The following is a 27,426-nucleotide window of genomic DNA, read 5'->3' on the forward strand; positions in this document are numbered from 1 at the left end:
TCTGGCCCGGCGGGAGGGGAACCCAGGGACCATCTGAAGTGACCTGCTGAGGAAAGCCTTCAACTCAGAACCCCCCCTCCTCAAGAAACCTAGAATCTGCTCTAAAAGGGTGCAAGAACCAACAAGCGCAGAGAAGACACCCTTTCTGTGCCCCCCAAGGACTCCTGGGGATCAACCAGGTATTGGGCCTTGACATATCGGGGCCCGTGCCTCGACCTGAGCCCCCCAGTGTTGTCCTGCTTTGCCTGCACTTTCCTGATGGCCACGTAGGGCTATGCCCACGAAGCGCTACTGTAGAGACTGCTAAATCGCCTGCCTACCCAGCGCTCCCCTACTGTGCCCTTGAGAGCGCTGTGACCTGACTGACATTACGCTGTGTACCTCTAAGCGCTACCTCAGAACTGCGAAGTCTCCAAGTGCTGTCCAATAGCCCCCAAGGCACCCTCAACGTCGAGCGCCTCCCTGACTGACATTGCGCTGTGTCCTAGAAGCGCTACTGTCCCTCAGGCGCTGTGCTGCCCTGTGCCCCGATGCCGTGTCTCCTGAGCACTGCGTTGCCTGAGGCGCTACAAACGCCGACCGGCCCCGTAGTGCGCTAGGCCTGAAGCGCTATCTGGCGAGAGCACTCACTGCCGCAGCCCGGCTCCCTTTGTGCTGTGTGGGCCCAAAGGAGTACGGCCGCCTCATCCTGCTGCGGCCTCTGGTACTGTCCTGGCGGCCCTCGGAGCAAGGAGAGGGCTGCCGCATCGTGAAGTAGGCCTCACTAGGCCCAGTGGGGTGCCCGCACTCGCATCACGTGACGAGGGCGCCCGGCCGCGTCACAGGCCGCGCCCCCACCCTTGCTAGCTGTGATTGGCCATCCCGGCCATACCTCTCTAGCCGGCCGCGCTGCAAATTGCAGCCGGCGCGTTCACTTTGCTCCCTCTCACCTCAGTGGTCCTGGAGCCGGGGAAGCGTCTGGAGGCCCGGGACTTTTGCCGAACACCGCATCGGAGGGCTCGGACAAGAGCACAACCCTACCCCTTCGCTGGAAGCCTACGCAAGGGCCCCGAGCGGGCCGAAGATCCAAAGGTAACCCCAGGGGGAGGAGGGCGGCAGCCGGAGTGAACGCGGGGCCTCCTAGGAGACAGAAGGAGGCCCCGAGATTGCCCCTTCCCCCGGGAGAACTAGGATTGGGCCCCGCTGGCCCCGATTGTGGTCACGAACTCCTCTTAACTGGGCTAGGTTAGGAATTAGGCCCTATTGAATGGTCACAGAGACCCCCTTCTAATCAGGAAGGCCATGAGAGAGATGTAGATTGTTACAGTGACCACAGGGAAATGTTTTATATGCCTGATGCCTATCTAATGGACTGATTTATTTTACCTAATGAAATAGTTATGAGTTCCTGCTGAAATGCTGGACCTCACCTACTGAAAGGGTTATTTCTAGTTCATGAATTGCTTTATTCCAGCCTTGTGAAATGTGCTACATCTGCTGTTGAACTGCTTATCTTTGCAGCTAGGAAATGTTTTACCCTCAGTTAATGACTTGCTGATTCCTGCAGCGAAGGAATGTTTACTGCTAAGTAATGCAATGCTATTCGAATGTCTCTATTAGGAATTCCTTGCAGGTGCTAACCAGGAGCAAGGCTGAAGCCAGGCCTACCGTTATTTACTATTTAATATTTATTTATCTATGTATTTATGGCTACGTAATGAAAGATATGCGTTTTAAGGAAAGGTAATGAGTTCTTACTACTGTGATTTTTGACTGCCCTGATCTTGATCTTAGCTAAAACTTATTTATTTGTATCAGACCTACAGGTGTGGTCTCTGTCATTGCGTGCATTTGTTGTCTCAGTGGATGCGTGTGCTGTGTAGTCTCTTAACACCTAAGCTTTCGGGTGCCTACCTGCTCGTGCCAGGCTACCCCCCGGGGAACTAGTGACCCCAGGTCCTACACCCACCCATCCTACATGTTGCCTAACCCTCTGTGTTGCCTAACCACCTCTGTGTTGCCTAACACCCTCTGTTGCCTAACCCCCTCTGTTGCCTAACCCCTTCTGTTGCCTAACCCCTTCTGTTGCCTAACCCCCTCTGTTGCCTAACCCACTCTGTTGCCTAACCCCCTCTGTTGCCTAACCCCTGACTTGTTTTCATTTCGCGGCCGATTTTTGGTTCGCGGCCGCTAAGGCTGCCACTAATGCTTGTTTTTTAAAATCATGTTAAATTATTTTAGTTCGTGGCCCGGCCACGCGTCACTACCCTTCCCTCTCACCTCTCCCCTTTCTCGCATGACAGGTAGTCTGCATGCACTTCGGCATTTGCGTGACACACACTGGAGGAGAAAGAGGCTTTTGAATTTTCTGACACGGTGAGAATTACGAGGTTTACCGTGCATGAAACAACATTGCTGTTGCTCGTGTTACACCGCTTTCTCATAAGATTAGGCTCATGTTGTACCTCACGTACATTTTTTAGAATACGGACTACTTATCTTTGGAAGGGGATCGGCATGCGCCATAGGCTGAGTTTCAGACATCGTACAGACACGGCGAGAATCAAGGCGTTTACTATCACACGTAGAACTGCATTGGGACAGACATGCATATTTAGGAGCAGACGCATATTACTGTCAGATAGGTAAGATATCTTTCGGCATGACCGTCAACTCGCACATTGTTTTAGCAAGGCATTAAAGTCCTTTTCCTATCACCTCTCCCCTTTCTCGCATGACAGGTAGCCTGCATGCACTTCGGCATTTGCGTGACACACACGGGAGGAGAAAGAGGCTTTTGAGTTTTCTGACACGGTGAGAATTACGAGGTTTACCGTGCATGAAACAACATTGCTGTTGCTCGTGTTACACCGCTTTCTCATAAGATTAGGCTCATGTTGTACCTCACTTACAATTTTTAGAATACGGACTAATTATCTTTGGAAGGGGATCGGCATGCGCCATAGGCTGAGTTTCAGACATCGTACAGACACGGTGAGAATCATGGCGTTTACTATCGATGATTCATTATTGCAGTTGGCTTTGCCTCTCGGCGTTTTCAATAACATTGGATTTATGTTGTATCTAATTTGCGTTTCCAGGACACGTAGTACTGCATTGGGACAGACATGCATATTTAGGAGCAGACGCATATTACTGTCAGATGGGTAAGATATCTTTTGGCATTACCGTCAACTCGCACATTGTTTTAGCACGGCATTAAAGTCCTTTTTAGGTCTCGTTTTAGCCAATGCGCATGCGTTGGCTGCGATAACAGGGCACTGAGTCTCTCTGTAGTTGGTAGCACTCTGAGAGGGGATATTTACAAAAGTGTAAGCTATTGTGATTATAAATTACAATAACTTTTATTTAAGTATTAATTATTTAAAAAAATAAAAGCCATTGTTATTTGTAATAGCAAGACATGTGAGTCACGTAAATACAACACGTATTGTATTACAAATTCTATAGGTGTCACATTTGCGAAAGTTATAACTATTGGCATTGTAAATGACAAAGCTATTAATTTAGCTATTTTCAAAACCAACACATACAGAAAAAAAATAGTCATTTACAATACCAATAGCTCAAACTTTCCTAATGCGAGACCTATTGCATTGCAAATGCTTGTTGTTGGTGTGGTTAAGCCTGTGGTTGAAGATGTTGTTGAGGAAATTGTGGAAATCTCCGCGTTTTTTATCGTGGCTTGACTGTGAACTTGTGCTGTAAGTTACTGTTTACGCTGGGTTTGAAGAGTTGACTGGATTGTCTGCCCTAGATATGGTGCCAATACTGGTGCTTGGTCTGGTAGCAGGGGGGACTGAAGACCTTTCACAATGGCGTTGCTAGAGTACAAGGCGGCCCCAATGTCTTTTATAAAATTGAATTTTGTGAAGATTTTTGGTTGAACTAGAAGTGCTTTAAATTTCTCTCTCGATGACCCCCCTGCAATTGGGTCGCCGTCTGTCAGAATTAAAGCCAGATGCTCGCTGTTCTGGAGATTGGAGGAGCATGCCCTGCCCTTTCTTCTCCGCCCTGTGGTCTTAGGGCAGCCAGTCTCCCGTACTCGGCCTGACCTCATAACATTCATCGGTTGGTAGGGCGGGGAGTGCAGTGGTTGCAGACCGTAGCGCTGAACTGGTGGGGTTGGTAAACGCTGAGCCAAGCTCCTGGCGCTGTTCTACTGTTGTGCTACCCCCTCTGCTATAACTACTGTTTGCTCGGACGATTTTAGCCCCAATGTTTACTCCTTGTGTCCTCTGCACAGAGGCCTTCCCAGCCAAACCATCGACAGCAGCCTGGGCTTGGCTGTCATGGCCCTTGTGCAGGCAAGTTGCCAATATGACTCTGTACCCCCCAGGGACTCCCCCGGGACTCGCAACAGTGCTATCCCCGGGACCAGGCGAAAAGCACGGTTCCTGCTGCTGTTAGCTTTAACTAGGCTTTATCTAGGCTTTGCGCTTCTGCGCGGTTACCCCCTACTGGGAGGGTGGGGGGGGCTGCTGGGAGTTTAGTCTAGCCCAGTGCCCAATGCTGGTGCTGCAGTACCTGGAGAATGCTGGGCTCCTCTTACTTGCAGTGTCTTCCTCGTTTCACTGCCGAGAATCGTGCCTCCCACTTCAGCTCCTCCTTGTTGTGGCTCCGCAGCTGTGCCTGATGCCGCTGGTCTCCTCACCCGCACTCACGCACTCTCACACTCCGCCGGCCATTGGCGGGTGCAAAGCAGTCCGGTGCGGCGCGGGGGGTCATGCTGCCCACTAGTGCCTGTGCCGGCGTGCCGGTGGAGTGAGGCTCGCAGCTCCCTCTGCTTTGGAGTACCCCTTACAGCTTGGGGACACAACTCGCGGCTGTTGGGGAACCGATGTGGGACCCCAGCAGCAGTGGAATCGGCGTGTGAGCAGCTGGGGCGGTTTGGACGCTCCAAGCGTTTTCGGAGCGAAGCAGAGCGATTCCTTCAGCGCCCCCGCTCCCACTCTGCTTCTGCTGTGGTTCGTCCGGTATGTACAAAAAGCTGGACTGGAATCTCAGTGCACTCGGCATAAACAGCAATACGCGTTTTTTCCAAAGGCAAGTCATTGCAAGTGCTGAGTTTGGATAGGAGTATTTTCACATAAGCACTACAAGCACTCATCAGACTCTGGAAGGTTACAAATGTGGAGTTTATAAGGTCTGCTACAATTTTCCAAGTCAAGAAGTTGTTTAAAACAAGAAGAGATAATTGATTAATTCTAATCAGATTATTTTTTAGCTTACTTTCATTGTCAGAGACTATCAAGGAGAAGGCAGCAATATTCCTTTGAATATGTTTAATATCTAGACTAATGACATCTACAAAGCTGCAAACTGCCTGGATTTCTTCTAGAATTGTATTTAGGGAGGGTTCTTCTGTGTCAACTAACTTATATTTAAGTGCTAGATTTTTTTTGCAGAATTTTATATAGCGCAAACTTGACCCGCAACCAAATCAGGTATCAGAGCGCTTTACATAGCACCAGTTACGTTACAGAAGGACACACATTCATTTTTTTTGTCAGGCACGAGGTCGAACGCCCTAGCCGTTAGGCCAACTCCTCTCCCCTAAGATAGATGCAAAGGTATTTGTTTTCCGTTATTGGAGTTATTATCTAGAGATTTAGATTCTTGAGACAATGTATTAAGGTGTAACCTCAATGAATCGCCATCATAATCAATAAAAGATAATTGTACCTGAAATGTAATAAAGTCATATGTACTGAGGGTAAAAGTAGCAAGGAAATATGAAAAAACATCCTTATTTTGATAGACCATTGCGCTTCCATTGAAAAAAATGAAACCAGCCTAGTCAAAGTCATTCCGTGTTCTTGCAAGGGTGCAGCGTCCTTGACAGGAGTTTGAAATTAAAAGGTGTGGCATTTTTGGTGCAGATAAAGCACCATACACATTGCAAAGGAAGAGCCAGAAATGCTCTCATCTTAAGTAAGCCACAAACCTCCAGTCGAGCTGAGCAAAAGAATGGCATAAGCCGTCATCTCATAAATGGAAGAGCTTGTCATCCAGCCGGTGAGTTCCAGCTCACAGTGCTGTGTCCATCCTGGCCATGTGTACGCTCTGACTCCCTAAAAATAAGCTTCATTCCCTTTCCCCCAATTCCCGACAGGTTTCGTACAGTGCAGTATGTTGAATATATGAAGTACACACTGCTTCTCCCAGACTATCAGGAATAAAAACAATGGTTTTATGTCTCCAAAAGCATTCTTGTGCACTCGTGTGCACTACAGATTGAGTGTTATGAAAGTCAAAATTGTTGTTTGAAAACGAACAAATGAATAAAAATGAAATCCTTTTAGCAGAATTGCCTAATAAGGCAAAAAGGAAAGATAACAATATCTATACTAAAGTGTAATCTGTTTACAAAGCAGAAACAAATGTTTATTCTGGATTGTTGTTTACAGATAGGACAAATATTATTGACAGCAAGTGAAATCAAACATGTTAAAAAAATTACAAGAATACACACAATATTTTTGATTAGAAAAGAAATAGTGAGACACAATGAGGATGACAAGATGAATTAATGTCACATGGATATTATAACCAAAAAACAGATTATTAATTGAAGTTTATCTGGAATTTAAAGTTTACATAATTCATTAAGGCAGCCACCGTTTGCAGGTGGATGGAATGGAAAAGATGCTCCATGCTCAACAATGTTACAGTGATACTGAGCAATAGGAGCAAAGAGATCTCTCTCCTAGCACAAATAAGGCATCTTCAGCAGCGGGAGGGTGGGATCAAGATGTTCTAATGTTTTTCCAAGGCCAAGAAGGGCAATAATGGAAAACGTAACTAATATTAGTGCGGTCCAGACGCTGTTACTTCATAAAACTTCTACTTTTGCGTGCTGAAAAGTGACAAACTGTTCCCATATTTACGGCACTGAAATGTCTTTCCTTGATGCGTTTGTATTTGCTAACAACAACTTATTAATTGATGACAGACTAAAACTCACCCCATATTTGATCCATGTGTATAGGTTTTCCTCTGTGCAAGTTTGCTTATACACAGGTAGATGCAAATCAATGGAAGCTCTACCCACATCCATTACAGGAGAATGTGATTTCCCCTTTTGTGTCTTCACTAATTGACCATTAGCTATAATAAATCATAGAATCTCTTCCCAAATCGACTACATGTATGGATTTACACATGGTGTGTTAAGAGAGTTTATGAATGACTGAAACACATGCTATATATTATACGTGGTTTTTCCATGTGAGCTCCCCGATGGCATTTAAGGTATGTTGACAAATTCACTACATATGTATGTTTTTTTCCCTGTGTGCATATGCTGCTGGACTATTAAGGCAAATGCTCTTTCTACCTTCACGGCATGTGTATGGATTTTCCGTGTTTGCTGATGGCTCTTTAGATGTGCTGATTTCATCAAATCTCTTACCACATTCACTGCAGGTGTATGTTTTTTTTTCCTGTGTGTGTTCGCTGGTGGCCCCGTAGGGTTCCTAACTGACGAAAGTTCTTCCCACATTCACTGCAAGAGTATGGTTTTTCTCCTGTGTGTGTTCGTAGGTGGCGTTTCAAGCAGGATGAAAAAGGAAACCTCTTTCCACATTCACTGCACGTGTATGGTTTTTCCTTGGTGTGTGTTCGCTGATGGAGCATTAGGTATGCTCTTTGAGCAAAGTTCTTCCCACATTCACTGCAAGAGTATGGTTTTTCTCCTGTGTGTGTTCGCTGATGGATTTTTAATTTTGAAAACTCAGTAAAGCTATTGTTACATTCGCTACAAGGATATGGTTTTTCCCCTGTGTGTGTTCGTAGGTGGCCTTTCAAGCTTGTTGCGAAAGGAAACCTCTTTCCACATTCACCGCACGTGTATGGTTTTTCCTGTGTGTGTGTTCTATGATGGAGCATTAGGGCTGATCTTCGAACAAAGCTCTTTCCACATTCACTGCATGTGAATGTTTTTTCCCCTGTGTGTGTTCGCTGGTGTTTCTTTAGTGCAGGTATCTCAGCAAAGCACATTCCACATTCACTGCAGGTATATGATTTTATTTTTCCTGTGTGTATTTGCTGGTGGACCTTTAAGTTTCCTGAAAGACGAAAGTTCTTTCCACATTCACTGCAAGAGTATGGTTTTTCTCCAGTGTGTTTTCGCTGATGGATTTTCAATTTTGATAACTCAGTGAAACTATTGTTACATTCACTACAAGGATATGGTTTTTCCCCTGTGTGTCTTCGTAGGTGGCATTTCAAGCTTGTTGCGAAAGGAAACCTCTTTCCACATTCACTGCATGTGTATGGTTTTTCCTTGGTGTGTGTTCTCTGATGGAGCATTAGGGTTGCTCTTTGAGTAAAGCTCCTTCCACATTCACTGCATGGGAATGGTTTTTCCCCTGTGTGTGTTCGCTGATGTTTCTTTAGATTAGGTATCTGAGTAAAGCCCTTTCCACATTCACTGCAAACATATGGTTTTTCCCCTGTGTGTGTGTTAGCCGGTGGCTCTTTAGATTTGTGGACTTACTAAAGCTCTTTCCACATTCACTGCAGTTGTAAGGTTTTTCCCCTGTATGTGTTCGAAAATGGTTCTTTAGTGATAATAAATGAGCAAAGTTTTTTCCACATTCATTACAGCAGTAAGGCTTTTCTCCTGTGTGTGTTCGCTGATGGCTCTTTAGTTTTCCTGAGAAAGCAAAGCTCTTTCCACACTCACTACAGGTGTATGGTTTTTCTCCTGTGTGTGATCGCATATGGCTCTTTAATGTTGATGAACAGGTATAGTTTTTTCCACATTCAATACACCTGTATGGCTTTTCTCCTGTGTGCGTTCGAAGATGGATGTTAAGATGGCCTGAGAGATTAAAGTTCTTTCCGCATACATTGCATGTATTTACTTTTTTTCTTGTATGTGTTTGATATTTGACCTCTAGGGCAGATTGCTCATTTAAACTCATCTTGCATAAAAAAGATGTTTTACTGAGTTGCTGCTGATGACAATATAAGGATGATGAGAGATTAAAACTCTTCTCACAATTACGGCACTTGTATGTTTTTCTTATGTTTTTGATGGCTGAACAATCACTTTGTCTATATCAGTTTTCATCAGTGCATGCTTGCTGATGCAACTTTAGTACTTAGGAGAAACCAAAGCTCTTCTTAACTTTGTAGTGTTTGTATGTTTTTTCTCTAAGGTTTAGTGGCAAAGGGTCAGTTATGTTGTGCCATAAATCCTATTAATGTGCCCCGACTGAATACTGTGCTTTCTGACTAACTGTATTTTAACATTCACTGAAAATCTGTAATATTTGCAATGTATATTTGACCCTATATAATAATAATGTTGAATGGTCACTGGAATGCTTGCCAGACTAATAACATATCTATCAGGACTTGTGTCTTCAATCTAAGTTACATTTTTTAAAGTCTGGGAGCAAAAAATAAAACTCACAGCTTATTTACTATAGTCTGCATCTTCAATTTCAGGAAATATTCATGAAACATATAAACAAAGAAAAAACCTCGTTACCAAGTCTTTACATTCTAGGATACTGTGCTAAAATGTATATAGCGAAAGCATTCTTTCGTTGATCCTTCAGATGGCTGCTTCACGACTCATTTTGTACACCTATAGTCTTTTTCTATAGATTGTAGGGTTATCAAAAATCTGAGTTTAGAATTTTTTAACACCACAGTATGTATGTTTCCATGTTACAAAGTGGAGCACTGTCGTATCTATCGAATACTTATCTCAGATGAAGAACGGTATCTGGAATCTTTCCATACCGGATGTATTGTACCAGTGCATTGTTGTGCTGTTATTTTACAATATTCTTTTGAGTCCAGCAGCATGAGTGTCCTCAGCCTCTTGAAGCCACCAGATTGCACTTGATGTTTCATGCAGGATTTGTCTCTTCATATACGAGATTCCTACTGTGCTTCCTGTCTATAATTACTGTTTGCCGTTATTTCGTGCTCTTCTTGAATATTGGACGTGTTTCGAGTATTAAAGTATTTTCTTCATTATTCTTCATCTTATGTATTCATGGATCCGCTCTCTGTGGATGCAAAAATATTTGTAATCCCTGAATGTATAAGCAATACATAGAACACTATGAGGGAGAATTCATAAGTACTTATTTTCTAATATCTTGTACACTTTAGGCCTGATTTAGATGTTGGTGGATGGTGTTAGTACCTGCACCATGGCGTCTCCTGCCATGGGGAGGGTAATCCAACCTCCAAATTTTGAGATGTCTGGCGGCCCAGCAGACAGGCACCACCATCATGGGAGTTCCTGTAAATTCATTGTAAGTGTCCCTTCTGGCACCATCAGCATCACACACTTTCAATTTTATTTTTCAAAAACAAAAGCCCAAAGCAGGATTTGTTTTTTAAAAATAAAATAAAAAAGACCAATGACCCCCTCATTATGAAAGGGTTCTCCCAAGGCAGAGGAGTATGCAGGAAAAGGAAACTCCGAAGTCCGCTGCCCAGATACTGAAGATTCACCTGCCTATAAATTAGGTGGAAGGCCTTCCAGATTGGCAGCAAGGAGTACCCTTTCCGCCAACATCTTAAATCAGGCCCTATGTACTTAATGAAAGGTAAAAAAATGAACGTTTGTATTAGTATCGGCCCCTGGTAATTATTCTAGGCAGCAATTCAGTGCAATGCTTTTAGCCCACTATGTCACTAAACACTAAAATATTAGTATTTAAATCTGCCTTGATCCTGCTCCAAAAGTAACAGTCCGGTATGAACTAGAGCCCATGTTCCTCTGAATAGGAACAAAAACAACTACATAATAGTTTTGACCTTCTTGGGCCAGGCCGGTAACTTACAGCTTAAGCCCTACAGTAAAACAATTATTGAATACATTTCCACTTAATCATATCTTAGGAAAGATTAAAATTACAATGAAAAAAGAAACCACAACATGGTTATTTGAAAAATAGAAATAATCGAATCGTTCCCAAAACAGAGACTGTAGAGATAATTAGGCAGCATTTCAATGATAATAGTGTCTGTAGGTTCACTGAAGAGAGTGGCCAGGCAGTGCCTTTATCCTCCCACTGCTCTGTTCTAGGGACTCCACATTTAAGGGAAGATAGCATGACCTGGTGGACAGTTTGGATGCACATAGACTGGCTGTGTGTTTGAAAATTGTGAATGTATTAACTTCAAATTGGCACACTAATAATTTGGTATTCAGGAAGGGGTAGTTCTTTGTGTTTGCATTAGAAATGTCAGCTAGGTCGGCATGCTCAAAGTTCGGTCACAATACTTCAGTCTTGAACAAACTTGGTCACAATACTCCAGTCTTGAATAAACTCGGTAACAATACTCCAGTCTTGAACAAACTCGGTCACAATACACCAGCCTTGAACAAACTTGGTCACAATACTGCAGTCTTGAATAAACTCGGTAACAATACTCCAGTCTTGAACAAACTTGGTCACAATACTTCAGTCTTGAATAAACTCGGCCACAATACTCCAGTCTTGAATGAACTGCAGACAATCATTTGAGATGATTGTGAGATTTCAGTATTATACAGCCCATGCTGAGCTCAGACAAGGAGCAACCACTTCTACCAATGGCATGCAAGTGAGAGTTAGATATGTGGGGCTACCTAAAGCCCACTGGCACAGGGCTCATGCACATGTCAAAATAAGCTCTGGGAGTGTCACATTTAAACTGACACATAATATAGGTGGCGCCTAAGGATCTACGTAAAATATACAACTGTACGAGGTGTGGAAATCACACAGCAGATTTTTATACAAATAAGATAGTCCTGTCACTACTAGAATTCTCCTACGGAGATAACATTAAACATATTGAATGAGGGTGTTCTAAACTACAAAATACAATTATTGCATTGACCCAGCTATCAGGCAGGAGAAGAACAGCTATACACTGACTTGACCGATCAGGTTCATGGCTCAGCAAGTGGCTTAAAGCTGTGGCTTACTGCAATTCCGCTGAAAAGATTCACATGTAGCGCATAAGCATGGCCCTACATGTAATGTGGACCTGGAAACATGATGTAAAATACTGTGTAAAATGCTTTATGTCTCATACATTTTTACTTCTCTAAAACATAACCGCATTTGATTAAATAATTGGCAGTCTTCCTGTAAAGTGCCCTTGTAGATATTAAGTAGAACTAATTTAGAACTACTTTGCAAATATGTATTACGCTATCATTGATACCTTGTCATGCTGGTATATCGTCCACATCACACTTTATATGCTTCCTGTATTTAAAGACGAATTAAACAAATTGCAAAACAATCAGTACGTGGTCGGTCAGTGCACCAGAAATTGGGAGCTTGTAGATCAAACAACTCAGAATACATAAAAAACAACTAGTGCTTTAACAGATCTAAGCACTTTGTTACTGGTGCACTCAGTGCAACTAAAACGGACACCAAGAAAAGGTATTGGGAGTTACGACTTTTCCAAACTCAATCTACAACTCTGTTTAATGCTATGTACAGGAACAGCAGCACATGAAAGACGCTCAGCAACCAGTCATAACACCACAGACAAGAAGCAGCTCCGCCACACCACCCCCATGTCTGAGCCCATCCCCGTGCAGGGTTCGATCCCAGCTACCTGGCCCTGAGCGCCAGGGCCTGCCCGGCTGCCTCTGCCTCCTGGTAACCCCCACTGCTCCCCCATCTGTTGGTGGTTGTTTTTCTGATGACTGTATTTTCTTTGTGTATTGCTGCCTGCGGCGTTCATTTTGCTCCCCTCATTTCTGCTGCTCTGCTGCCTTGTCCCCTCACAGTGTGCATTTTTATGGACGATTTCCCACCGTTACTGGCCCTGCGGCACCACCCCTCGACCCAGCCGCTCCCACCTCCATGCCTCCGTTCCACCCCCTCCCCTTCATATGGCGACCGATGTGCGGCCACGGGCGCGCTGCTGGTGCGCCTAAGGCAAGCATGTCTATGCCCGTCCGTGCCTGGATCATGCCTAGCGCCAGACTCCCGGGCCCCTGCGAGGACCATGGTGCGAGACACTGCTACGACACTAACACCCTCTAAGCTCTCAACGCCGGCCGATCCTCCACCTGCTTCCAGGCCACCCTAAAACTCACTCACAGACCCTTCAACTGCCGCAACTGCAGCTACACCAGCCAGCGCACACCTGCACTTCCCACCAAAGAAGGCCACACCCGCTCAGTCCAAAAGCACACCGTCGAACTTTGGGACCTCCTCAATTCATCCTGCCCTGACATCGCCTTCCTGACAGAGACCTGAATGAACGCCTCATCGGCGCCCGATGGCTACAAGATCACCCGCAGGGACCGCACCAACCAACCAAGAGGAGGAATCGCCATCGTCCACAGGAACACCATCAGCATTTCAACCAACACCGGAGACTCCCTCAGCATGGCCGAACACCTACACTTCCAGATCCACACCAATCACAACACCACCCTCAGAAGAACCCTTGTCTACAGACCCCCGGGACCCCAACCACAATTCAGCGACTCCATCGCTGACCTCATCAGCACGCCCTCGCCTTCACATACTACATCCTCCTGGGTGAACTGAACTTCCACCTCGAGAACGCCAATGAAGCAACTCCACAACCCTGATCGACAACCTCGGACTCAAACAGCTCGTCTCGACACCCACCCAGTCCACCGGACACACGCGCGACCCCATCTTCTTCGCCAGCAACCACGTCACCTTCTGCCACACCACCTTACTCTACTGGACCGACCACCACTGCATCCATTTCTCCTTTGAGAAATACATTTGATTATTTTGGGTGTTGTTTTTACATATGGGCGAGAAGAGTGTGGCCAACTTCCAGTATCATCCCACTTGCAATGGTGAACAGCTGCACCTTTTGGGCTTGGGTAGTCGCTACCTGCAAAAACCTACCAGACCCACACAGTTCTGAAAACAAGATATCTGGAGGAGATCAGGACATCAAGCATGGACTAAAAATCACATATTTTCTCACATTTCTAAGATAGAAACTTCTGGAATCTGTGGGGAGCCACAAATTTCCACCACCACACAGCATTCCCCCAATTCTCCCAATAAAAATGGTTCCTCACTTGTGTGGGTGGGCCAAGAGACCTCGACACAAAAGGCCATATCGTGCTAAGTGGAGAGATCAGTGATAGGGGTAGCTGCGGGATTTGTGACCATGCTCGGCTGCCACCCATGGAAACCTATCAACCACACACATTTTTGAAATATAGACAACCAGGGGTTTCCAGCGTGGTGTGCCTTGTCTAAATCCCATGAGGTTTTCTTAACCACAATACCCTGTAAACCTCAAACTTTACCTGAAATCACGCATTTTCCTTCCATTTCTGTGATGAAAACTTCTGTACACCCGCAAGAATCCACAGAATCCCTACAACCCAGCTTTGCTCCACTTCTGCCGATAAAAACGCTGCACCACTTGTGTGGTTGGGTCTAGTGCCAGCAACAGGAACGGATCAAACTGAGGTCAATAGGAGTCTCCATGCAAGGGCTACCGTTAACCTTGGTTTGATCCATTCCTGTCGCGGGCATTAGGTCCAGCCCCACAAGTGGGGCAGTGTTTTTAGCTGCACAAGTGAGGTAATGATGGGTGGTAGGAATGTTGTCGATTCATGCAGATTCCAGAAGTTTCCAGTACAGAAATTTTAAAAAAAATTGTGATTTCTACAAAAATTTGAGGTTTGCAGGGCATTGTGGGTAAAAACACCTCATGGGATCCACGCAAGTCACCCCATACTGGATTCTCCTAGTTGTCTAGTTTTTAAAAATGTGCATGTTTCCTAGGTCTCCCTAGGTACAAGCTGAGCATAGGGCCCAAAATCCAGTGCTACCTACTTTGCAAAAATAGGGTCAGTTTTGAATGGAAAAATGTGAAGTGTCCATGTTGTGTTTTGGGCAGTTTTCTGTCGTGGGCAATAGGCCTACCCAAACAAGTGATGTACTATTTTTATCAGGCGACTTGGGGGAATGCCAGGTAGAAGAAAGTTTGTGGCTCACCACAGATTCCAGAACTTTCCATTACAGAAATGGAGGAAAATGTATTATTTAAGTCAAAGTTTGAGGTTTGCAAGGGATTCTGGCTAATAAAACCTGGTGAAAGCCACACAAGTCAGCCCGCCCAGGATATCCCTAGGTGTCTAGAATTACAAAATGTACAGGTTCGCAAGGTTTCCCTAGATTCAAATACTAGAGCTACCCACTTTGCACAAAAGAATTGTGAGTTTTGAGGGGAAAATATATTGCATTCATGTTGTGTTTTGGCACATTCCCTGTTGCATGCACCAAGCCTACCCACACAAATGAGGCATCATTTTTATTGGAAGCCTTTCGTGAGCATAGAAAAGCCCAACAGTTGTTATTACCAATTCAATTTCACTGCATTTGTGCCTTTCATATGTAACCCAGTGTATAAGCAAGAAGACATTTTGAAAAATACCCCCTAAATCATATGCTAGCACGTGTACCCACAAATTCAGAGATGTACAAATAACCACTGCTCCTAAATTCCATATCTTGGGTCCATTTAGAAAATACATAGGTTTCCTTGATAACCATTTTTTACTCTATGTAGTTCACTAGATGAATTGGTCTATACTTGTTTAGTGCAGCTCAGCTGTTCTGTGTACTTTGGGTTCTTGAAGAACCTAAAATCCCTATATATCTGCGCAATCAGAAGGGTCTAGCGGATGTCAATAGGATCATGACTGCCTTACAGATTGGGGCCGATTATCTTACAAGGTTGATACAACCTTTTTTTACAAGCTCCATCCTTTTTTCAAAGTGGTGTAAGTGGTGAATGTCGTCTACGGGGTGAAAGAAATTGCTGAACCAACTGAATTTTTTTAAGAGATTGGACACAAACAAGGAATCTGCAGTTAAGGTATCCACCAGAAAGAGTGTTACTGATGTAAGTAAAATGGTCTTCTGACAGACACATCCAACCACAGATTCCTCGTATTGTTCATAGATACCAAAGCAGTACCTCCCCAGGTGGTGGGTCGGTGGATTGTATCAGACCAGGAAGTCCTGCAGGACAGACTGGGCAAAATGCCCATCCGACTGGATATGCAGGCAGGAGTGCTTAGTAAGCAAATGAACTGAAGGCCATGTTGCAGCCTGGTAGATGTCGAAGAGTGGTAGCAGCCTTTGTGATGGTAGAATGAGCATGTAAACCTTCCAGGGGCTGCTTCTTGGCCAGCCTATACAAGATCTAGATGCTCCAGACAATGCGTCTGGAGATGTTGCTTTTCTGTATTGATTTCCTCTTTTTTGCCACGGAGAAAGCTAGGAAGTTCGGATAGTCCATCCAATTTCCAATTATGCGATCGATGTAGAAGCTCTGGTCCCTCATGGGATTGAGAGAATTTTTTTCATATATTATTTTATTGCAAGTAAAACAAACAATAATACAGTGACAGTAATCATAACACTGTGTGGCAGCAAGAGGTATGCATGCAGTAACCATCTCCAATCTGTTTTGGGAACCCTCAGTCCCTCGTCCCATTCGCCCCATAATTCACAAAGCGGCATGAAAACTCAGACGTTCAAGACATAGCACATCTCTACATGAACTTTCAGGTGGAGTGCACATTCCACCAGATAATCATTCCATTTCCCCCCTATTTTGGTCCATTTGTTAGGACAGCCCCTGCTTTCAGAGACTTCTCTCTCTGCCAACATGCACCAATCCATGTCTCGCTTCCAATCATTCGGCAGTGATGCTTTCTACACCCTACACATTCACACAATATAGTGTTTAGCTACCATCAACTCCAGAGAAATCCAAATCTGGTCCATGCAGGCAAGGTCAGTTGCCTCCTAAACATCTAGTAGACACCACTTTGTAGACATGTCTATATTGCTCCCACAAATATTTAGACAGGCGACCACTAATTCCCAATAACTCTGAAGCACCTGGCAACTCCATATCATGTGGACGTATGTCCCTACCTGGCCACACTGCTTAGGGCACAAGGTGGACATGGCCGTCCCCATTTTTACCAAAGTTGTACTTGCATAGGAACATCGGTCTATAATTTGTAGTTGCACTAAACAAAACCATGATCATATGGGCATCTCCCTGGGACGCGTCAGAGCCTCGGGAATTTCATCTACGTAAAAAAAAAAACAAGACCTTCCCAATGTTCATGTAAACTAGCCATGGGATCAGGTGAGTTGTTTATTTGCTTAGGATAGGTAAGGAAGGTCAATTTGTAGGCAAGAGTTCATCTAGCAATCTATCCTCTAGCAGGCATGACTCAGGGGGTTCTGCTCCCCCTGGCAGCGCCTTCCGTATGGCATGGCATATTTGTAGAGATCCGTAGGTTTCAGTAGGTGCCAGATTGTATTCACTTTGGAGGTCAGAGAATGAAATTACCCCACCCAGTGTCCACACATCTCTCACCATGGGCAGGCCAATTTGGTCCCACTTATCAAAGCCATGTTGTGTAGCGAGAGTGCCCAGCTGTACAGTGTCCATAAGGGAGTGGCATTTGTGATGTTGCCTCGCCACCCAAAAGCACAGAGTGTGGTGTACTAGAAGGTAAGCGTGACAGCGGTCGGGTTAGGAAAGGACGTGATACATGTCCCCCCATAGAGAGCTCCGAGATAGCCTCCAGGTTGCAGGACTTTCCTATTCATCCGGTAGGGCGGTTCTTTCTCAGGGAGATGGGCCCAGTGGTTAATGGTGACAAACTGCGTCGCCCAATAATATTTTTGCATGTCGGGCAGAGCAATCCAGTCATCATACCAACTCCTGACGAGTGTACTTAGCAGCTATTCATGCGGGACCGCCAACCCAGAGTAATATACGGATTTTACTTTAGATCACCTGAAAATAGTATTTCGAGACTGAATAGGGTGTGTTCTGAAGTGCATATAGAAAACAGGGCAGTGCCATTATTTTAAATAAAGCGGCTTTCTCCAAAAGTGACAGATGCAATGTTCTACAATGACTGACTTTGGGCCAGCAGGCAAGCAGTGGCTCCAGGTTGTGAGTGTGGAAAGTGCCTGGGTCCCTGGTAATATATACCCTCAAGTAGTGAAACACGTTTGCAACAATATGAGCCTCACAATCATCGGGTAAGCATGGCTATGAGGGAGATAAATCAGGGACTTACTCCAGTTAATGGTATAACCGGATACCGGCGGAACAGTGCAAATATGTGCATTATTCTGTCAAGAGTAAATGTCGGGTCTGCGATATATAGTAAAATGTCATCAACGTAGAGGGAGATCCTATACTCCCGTTTTGTAGTCCATCTCAGCCCTTTAACAAGAGGGTCGGACCTTATCCATATGGCTAGTGGCTCCAACACCAGGGCAAAGAGCAAGGATGAGAGTGGACATCCCCGTTTCGTGCCTCGTGTGAGTTGAAACATCAAGGACGTGCCTTCATGGACCTGGACCTGAGCCATATGTTCAGTATAAAGGATTGTCACCCATGACACGAAGTGAGGACCAAATCCCAGTCCAGTCAGTACCTCAAAAAGGAAAGGCCAAGAGGCCATATCAAAAACCATTTGTGCATCAAGCGAAAGCACTAGGCCATCCTCCTGGATCATAGCTGTGCGACCCAGGATGCCGTGCAGGTGTAGTAAGTTAAGTGATCTGTTTCTCCGTCGTATGAAGCCGGATTGATTCGGATGAACCAGTGTCTGAATTTCCTGTACCAGTCAAGAAGTCAATACGTTTGCTAAAATCTTGACCTCTACGTTTAACAATAAAAATCGGTTGGCAAGAGCCACAATTGTCTGGCGACTTGCCCTCCTTAGTTATGACCACTATACCAGCCAACCTCTGGTCTCTTGGCAAAATGCCGGCCTCATGGCTTTCTATGTACATGAGGAGAGGTGGGAGCAACTTTCGAAGCTATGAGCTTGTAGAGATCAATAGGCAGACCGTTGGGGTCCACTTCTTTACCAGGGTCAAGTCACTGTGCGTTTACTCCTCCTCAAGCAGTGCCTTATCTGACTGCAAAAGGGTTGGTGGTGGGATATCCAGCAGTAGTTTGCAGGAGTCCTCAGTCATAGCAGTAAAAGTCAGGGAGTACAGGCAATTATGGTAGGCAACAAAGGAGTTGGCTATTCCTTGCCTATTTCTAATTCAATCTCCCCCTTCACCCTGTATTTCAAGCACCCACCGGTTCACCTCGTCCCTGTCATCAAGCCAGGCCATGAGCTTCCCTACTCTGTCACCTACCTCGTAGAGATGATATTGTGTTGTGCGATGGTTGGCTTTAGCGGCTTCCATTGCGATGCTTCAATAATAGTCTCTTTGTTTACAGTATGGTGTAAGTCTCCCCGAGTAGTGTCAAGGACTCGGGACCCCAGCTTCTGGATCTCCCGTTCAAGTCTTTCTAGACAGAACCTTTTTTCCTTTTTGTGTTTTGCGATTAATGATTGGCTGTATGACTGTTTTGCATCCCTCCCATACAGTCAGCGATGAAGTCAGTGAGCCCTTATTTTGGACAAAGTAGTTCACAGTGGTTTCATCTGAGGCCCGCACGAATGCGGGGTACTTTGAGAACCAAGGACTTAGTACAATTTTTTGGCCATCACTGCGGGCAAGCAGGCCATAGACCACCCAAACCGGAGACTGATCAGCGATGTCTCTCTAGAGTGAGGGAGCTGATGGGAAAAGGTGAGTATGTAGTCGATGCGTGAAAGACTGCCATGAGCTTCCAAGTGGAATGTGTACAGTTCTGATGTGGGGTTGTATGAACACCATGTATCAATAAGGCTGGGTGCGGCCATAAAACTTGGCGATGGGGAGACCAAAGTTGATGAGAGAGCCAGCGGTCATTGCTGTCGCACAAAGCAGTGTTGAACTCACCGCCCAGCAGGAAATCACCCTCTGGGAACTGTAGGAAGAGTGTGTTTTGTTCAGAGAAAGACACATCATGAAGTATTGGGGGTATATATATTGAAACAATATGGAGTGTTTTTCCCTCCCGATGCCCTGAAAGGGCCACCTTTCTCCCATGTACGTCTCGCCAAGTGTTACGTATTATAAAGGTCAATGACTTTCACAGTAGGATACCAACCCCTCTGGAGCCCGTGGTATAACCAGTGTGCGCCACCATTTTGTATTCACATTTGTTTAAGGAACGATAAGAGTTTTCCTGTAGATGTGTCTCATGAAGGAGGACTAAGTCAGATTAATGTCTCTTGAGGAATTGTGATACTACTCAAAGTTTAATCATCTCCTAACCCATTAGCATTCCATGAGTGGATAACCTTTTTTTTCCCTTTTACTAAAGGGCCTTATTCTTGCGATAAAGGTGGGGACAAGGAGACAAGATTGCAAAGGAAAAAGAAACGAAGCAGGAGCAAGGATAAAATAGACTGGAGAAATAAAGGGAAAGTAATACAAGTGTGCATAAAAGTAGAAGAAAAGCTGGAAAACACCATTGGGAAGAACAGCGAAACATAGGAAGTGGAGAGAAATAGACTTTCTGAGGGTTTTTTGGGGATAAGATAACACTTACTTTTTTGTTTAATCCGAGGGGACTGGAGGTGGAGTGCACAGCTGATCTCTGGAGGGAGTCGGAAGGACTGAAGCCTAAGGAACACAGAAGAAACAATTTGGTGAGATGTCTAAAGACTTGTTTAAAGACTAGCCACAAATCAAGGAATTCGATAATATTGAATCATCTTCTCCATCCAATTTAGTGGACAAGATACGTCCTGACCTTTCAAACCTAGGAAGAAGATACAGTGGAAGGGACCTTTCATATTGGCAGCGACCTATTACCTCGAATAAAATTCCCTTGAAAGACTAGGTGCTTTTATTCTTTCCTGGCAACATTCATGCTTAATGAGAGTCACATTATCGGTCTTGAAAAAGATGGTCTAATTGAAACTTCCATCGAAATGAGTTGACGCCTCATTACATAATTTGTGTAGTGGCTGTAACTACAGATTCCATCAAGGCACATAGTATTGGGTCCAACTTTTATTGTTTCCAACACGGATGTGTGTCTTCTAATGACATATTGTACTGTCTTGTGCGTGTACTCTCTAGGATAGGTTGTATTGTTAGTTTACTGTATTATCTCTCTTATTTATATTCATTTAATGAACTGTCTATAGATGTTGTTAGTGTTGCCACAGCTAGTATTCAAAATAACGTGTGCGATTTCATCTATGTATTGCAAAGCGCTTTTTAAGCTCATTTATTTGTTTTTATGAATTATCCACTTTGCATTTTCTCTGTATTTTTTTTAAACTATAATAATAAATAGACTTATTTTCTATTTCTTGTGTTTTGACCTTGGGTATACTATAGGTTTCCCCTTGTGTGTATGGTGAGTGACGAGTAATATAAGACTGTGTGTTTTCAAGTGACATGGATTTCTAGAATTAACCCAAAGGAAGCTTTTCTTTGAAATGGTTAAAGGTACTGCCAGTCAAATTGTCCAGCGGGTCTGTAGGTATGCAGGGACTGGGAAACATACCTTAAGAAAACATCAATTAAAGAGACGTTTGGAATGATTCAAAGAAACAGTTGAGATGGGGAGCGACAGTGGCCTCATGGCTAGCTTGTGAACCAGGTTTGAGTTGTGGTGCCAGTGTACATACTGCGATTTGGGACAAATCACTTAATCTTCCAATACCTACAAAAAATTAATGTATAGTTGTGTAAAGCGCTCCGATACCTTCGGTTCGAGTTCACTCTTTATAAAAGTTGCAACAAAAGTCAGGGGACCGAACAAAGGTATCTGGCCTCCCAGTTCATTTATTGTGCTGTGTGGGGGCACAGCAATGGGAAGGAGGGGGAATAGGTAAACAGAGACAACAGGAGGGAACAGACAACAGATCCAGTTACAAAAGAAGCATTCAATAAAGTGGCTCAACAAAAATAAAAAAGTACCTGGCAAAAGTGCGAGCAGTGCAAGGACACACGTACTTGGGCCGTGCTCTAGGGGAGGGTCACATCCAAGAAGAGGGAGGTGGCCACCACAGAGCCGGCCAGCAGGAAACAAGCGATTGAGAGTGGCTAAGAAGACATCCAATGGTAAGTAATGGGCAGCCTCCTAGCCCACTAAAAGTAAACAACATGTCTTGAAGAGACAGCGCATGTGCGGTCTCGCCGAGACCTAATAAAAAGCACCTGTGGTCAACATTGCCATACATGGTAATAATTTAAGCCAAATTCAATTCCAGATAATAGAGTCAGAAGGAAAACCATATCCTAGAGAAGACATTGAAACACTACTATCAGCCAATATGAAAATAATGTTGGCCAAACACCACTCAGCTAAATAAGAGTGATAAATGAGATGTGTTTTTTTAATGCTAGAGTACAAGGTTGATGTTTCTTGATAATATGTAACCAATTGGTCATGATTGGTTCCAGGCCCCAGATTAATGAACTTGATTTTTCTTGGGAATAAGCACTAAATAGGATAACCAAGCAGTTGAGATGGTTTGCGTTGTGAAAAACTATATGATAATGGTGGTATTTATTGTTCCTATATAGCCAATTGATTGTGAATTGTGCTGGTCTCCCTATTTAGGAACCTAGTTTCTCTCGAGAATAAGCAGTGCTAAAATGAGGGGGGGTCCATCCGGCAGCTAGTAATTAAATCAGATCATGGATCCGCCTGGCCCCAGTGGAACATTCCAAAAACAGTCCATCTTTGCTCTTGTTCAGGAAAGAAGATTGGTTCGTGTTTTGAAAAACTATATGATAATATTTATTGTTACTATATAGCCAATTGTTTGTGAATTGTGCTGGGCTCCATATATAGGAACCTAGATTCTCTCAAGAATAAGCAGTGCTAGCATCAAGGGGGATCCATCCGGCAGCTATTATTGAATCAGACCGGGGATTTGTCTGGCCCCAGTGAAACAAGCTGAATTTGTCCTGTTGTAATTTGTCAACACAGGGACACTAGTAGCAGCACTCCCACAATCTCTGCTTTCTATTTGAAGGCAACGAGCAGGCAGCAAGGGGGCTTTCTTATTTTGGATTCCAGCTGGGCCAAAACAAAGGCTGAATGTAAACGGACAGTAGTCCTCCTCTTGTTTGAGTATAATCCTGGCTGAGAGCTATCTTGAGCCTAATATCTAGACACCAATGCAACAAGGAGAAACAAAGACACACAGTTTATCACTTCAGAATTACTTAAGCACTTTTCTTTGTTCAATCCCTGTATATAAGAGATGTGCTTGCACTGTAAGAATGCCGGATGTATTGGTCTGTATAAAAAGCAATTGAAATAGAATTTACTCTTTTTTTTAATTGTCTTTTATAGCGCTACTTATCCCAATGTAGCGTGTCAAATCAATTTAATCACACGCACAGACTATCATAGACAATAAATCATACAAGGGTATAACTCAATGTCCAGGATGTTACATAAGACATTGAGGGTTCCAATTTGTAGGAGTTACACATCGTCTTTACAGGTAGGGAGTATATGTTAACAGTGCATGGCCGGGAGAAACACAAAGTCAGGATTTAAAAAGTAACAGTGGTTATGGTTGTCTGTCCCAATAAGACTTATTTCTACCCAAATAAACATCTTGTTAGCAACCACATAACAACAACAGATTGAGAAGAAGAAAAAACATTAAAGTACTAAACCCCTGCCTTGCAGTCTGCATGCAGTTCCTTGATGCCGGTTTATAGTTCACTGTTCTATAATAGAAGGATTGCAATTTATGATGCGCAAGTAATAAAAGGCTTTCTGTGTCAGAAGCAGTAACCCACAACTTTATACATAAAATAACAAGCATTGGCGAAGCTAATAGTTCTCACCTATGCAAGAGCTTTCAGCTTTGCCAATAAATGTAAGCCATATTGTAAACCTTGTTGGCTGCTCCTCAGCATGGCTAAAAATTAGCGGGGTAAACGAGAGTGGAGTGTCGTAAAGTAGAGTGGTGTGGAGTACAGTGGAGTGTAATGGAGTGGAGTAGAGAGTTGTGGAGTGGTGTAGAGAAGAGTTGAGTAGCGTGGAGTGTCAAGAAAAGGCGTAAAGTGGAGAGGCATATAGTGTTTTGGAGGGAAGAGAGTGTCGTAGAGTAGAAAGGCGTAGAGTGATGTGTAGTGGTATAAAGTGTTGTGGAGTGGTGTAGAACAGAGTGGAGTGGTGTAGAGGGTGTTGTGTAGAGTACAGTGTTGTAGAATTGAGTCGCATAGAGCAGAGTAGATTGTCGTAGAGTGGAGTGGCATAAAGGGGAGTAGTAGAGTAAAATAGTAGAGTGGAGTAGAGTGTCTTAAGAGTGGAGTGATAGAGTGGTGTGGAGTGGTATAGAGTAGTGTGTCGTAGAATAGAGTGGAATGGAGTAGAGTGGAATGGAGTAGAGAGAGTTGGGTAGAGCATCGTAGAGTGGTGTTGTAGAATGGAGTGGAGTGTGAGAGTGGAGTACACTGTCAGAGTGGAGTAGAGTTTAATGGATTCGAGCATCAAAATGGAGTGTTGTAGAGTGGAGCAGAGTGGCCTAGAGTGAAGTGGAGTAAAGTACAGTGTAGATTGGCATAGAGTGCTGTGGCGTAGAGCCCATTGGTTTTGAGTAAAGCGGTGTAGAGTGCTTTGGCATTGAGTAGAGTGCTACAGAGTAGAGTGGCGTGAAGTTCAGTGGCGAAGAGTGCAGTGTTGCGGAATAGAGTGGCACGGAACAATGCAGAGTGGAGTAGGGTTGAGTACAGTGGAGATGAGTGGAGTGATATGCAGTAGACTGGCATAGAGTGTAGTGGCATGGAGTAGCGTGTGGTAGAGTGCTGTAGAATAGAGTGCCGTGGCATGGATGCAGTGGCACAGAGTAGAGTTGAATAGAATTCCGCGTCAGAGCTTAATTCTGCAGAATAGACTGTCGTAGAATGCAGTGGTGTATAGTAGATTGGAGTAGAGTGCATTGACGTAGAGTAGTGTGATGTAGAGAGCAGTGGCATAGAGTACAGTGATGCAGAGTAGAACAGAGTGGTGTAGAGTGCAGAGTAGATTGACTGAGCGCAGTGGTGTAGAGAGCATTGGTTTTCAGTAAAGTGGTGTAGAGTGCATTGGCATAGAGTGCAGTGGCCTAGGATAAAGTAGCAAAGAGAATAGTAGAGTGGCACAGAGTGGAGTGGTGCAGCGTAGAGTGCATTGGTATAGAGTACAGAGGTGTGGCAGTGAGTAGATTATTTTCAGAGTAGAGTGGAATGATGCCCGGTAGAGTGGAGTCGTGCGGGGTAGAGTGCAGTGGCATAGAGTGCAGTGGTGCAAAGTAGAGTGTGGTAGAGTGCATTGGCGTACATTGATGTAGAGTAGCAAGGCGTAGAGTGAAGGGACGTAGAGTGCAGTGACAGTGTGGAGTGGAATGATGTGGCCTAATGTGGAGTGCTGCAGAGTAGAGTGGAATGGGGTAGAGGGGAGAATGCATGATGTGGTAGCGCACTGATATTACAAACAACACATCTTCAATTGCCATTACATTTGCACAGACACACAGTTTTACTGATAAAAGTACAAAGAGCATAAACGATGTCATCATCTCAAGTATTGATGGTATTGAAATATTTGTTTCCTCGCACTTCAGCATTACCAGAATTACCCCTTGTAGCCAGCATGATGGTCACCGAACAATCCACTCACTTTGAAAACAGAGAAAGAAAAGTAAACACCAAGCGTCCTGGAAGACAAAGCCTGACATTTGACCTTTGCCACTGAATGCACAGCAAATGCGATAGAACAAGATTTAAATGCATGTTTACAGAAAAAGAGCACTGGGAAGGATACCCTAAATAAGGGTTGGGCAACGGAAAGAACAAACAAATAAAGATAGCAAATAGAAAGCAAGAAAATGTGAGTTACAAAGCAAATGGTAAGCCAGGGGCGGAATGCATCCCTAGGAAAGATTTCTGAATGTTCCCACGTTGGCAAACCAGACAGCTGTGCTGTGCTGTCTGGTGGGCTTTGACCTAAAAATCTGTGCTTTGCAGGAGACATATTAACCCCCAAGGCTACATTAGAAGTCAAAGCTGCGACTACAAATACACATAGATCTCTCCAGCAAGTGCATTAATGACCAGAGTTATCTTATCTTTTCCTAAGACTCATATAGCACCATTTCGATGTTCGTAAATGCTGCGTCACAACAGAGTCAAAGTGGGCAGTTACTTTAATAAAAAACAAATGTTTCTTATTGCCCGAGTGACATGATGCCCAATTGTAACCAACACCCATTAAGACTAAATTTCATCAGCACCACGGGGTTACTCCTGCAGCACCTCTCTAGTGGAAATCAAGGTCTGAAAAAAAGCAAGCCCCTAGGGGAGACTCCCACAGATGTGCAGTGGCCGTCCTATTATTGTTTGCCTGTCATATCATGCTCGGGGGTACAGTGAGGCAGCAGGCACTTGAGAGTAAGAATTGATGGGGGGGGAATTACAGATCTGAAAATGAGAAGGGCAGATCCCAACACCCTAAAGCAGAAGCTACAACAGTATTTTTGTCCATGTTTGTGAGCACCCATGCTGCAGATGATGAAAGGTTGTACCCTCCCCAAGAATAGCATCCTTTCATGACTGGGCACTTCCTATGCTCACATCCAACAGAGCCAAGCCAAAACCTGTAGGCATCCACTTGCAGGTATAGCACATCTGTTCTCATACTTTGCCCTTACACTCTTGCTCAGTTAAATACTTGCTCTGACATAGACAAGTCAGTCTCTGCCATCCAGGCACAATACCAAAACAGTTATAACATAGGCAGTGGGTCATTCACACACGTTGTACACATCCACACACTGGAATCCAAGGCATTAGTGTTCTGTGACAAAACACTCTCCATCCATAATTGCCTTTTCATCCATATCACTCCCACAGAACAGGGTGCTATACTCTTTGAAAATGTGCTTTTGCACCTGGTCAGGGCTATCAAGCGCTATATATGTGAAAACAGAACCCCACCCTGGATAGATAGTCGAGGTGGGAGGGGAGAGGCTGCACAGGAGAGGTGGTAAGGGGAGAGGTGAAGGGTCCTCAGCCGGGGGTCGGGGGGGGGCATGGCTTGAAGGGGGGTGCAGGGTTCAGGTTGTCCTCAGCGGGGGGGGGGGGTGGTCTGTAGACTCTACCTGCGCAGACCCCTGCTCAGAGCCCTCTCCCCCTCGGCCTGGGACGGTGAAGATGACAATCCGAGGCCAGGGGTGACGTCCGGGGTCAGAGGGTGAAGGTCACCGCACAGACCGAGGATCCTTCCACCCCTACAGCTGCTGGAGCCGAGGAAGAGGCCGGAAGTGACGGCATTCACTGCTGGTGCTGTCTCTGCCCTTGACGACCGGAAGAGGAAGCCACCTGACTTCCGGACGGAGAGTAACTGAAAGAGACAACGGACTCGGCAGCAGCTCAGACGAGAGGAGGAGGAGGGGAGAGGATAACACCCCCAACACTCGAAAATGTGACATAATTTATTCGACTTGGTCTGGATATAATATGCAAAAACACA

General features: G+C 44.6%; 1 pseudogene across 1 annotated transcript; it reads right to left on the reverse strand.

The window, feature by feature from the left end:
- Positions 1–6,351: 6,351 nt before the first annotated feature.
- Positions 6,352–27,198, reverse strand: LOC144772292 (uncharacterized; annotated as a pseudogene). The gene is made up of 3 exons (XR_013599708.1): positions 27,056–27,198; positions 20,482–20,555; positions 6,352–10,031 (listed from the first exon to the last, which is right to left on the reverse strand). The product of XR_013599708.1 is annotated as an uncharacterized LOC144772292 (transcript).
- Positions 27,199–27,426: the final 228 nt, after the last annotated feature.

The sequence above is a fragment of the Lissotriton helveticus genome, chromosome 8, assembly GCF_964261635.1.
Source record: "Lissotriton helveticus chromosome 8, aLisHel1.1, whole genome shotgun sequence".
Taxonomy (NCBI): domain Eukaryota; kingdom Metazoa; phylum Chordata; class Amphibia; order Caudata; family Salamandridae; genus Lissotriton; species Lissotriton helveticus.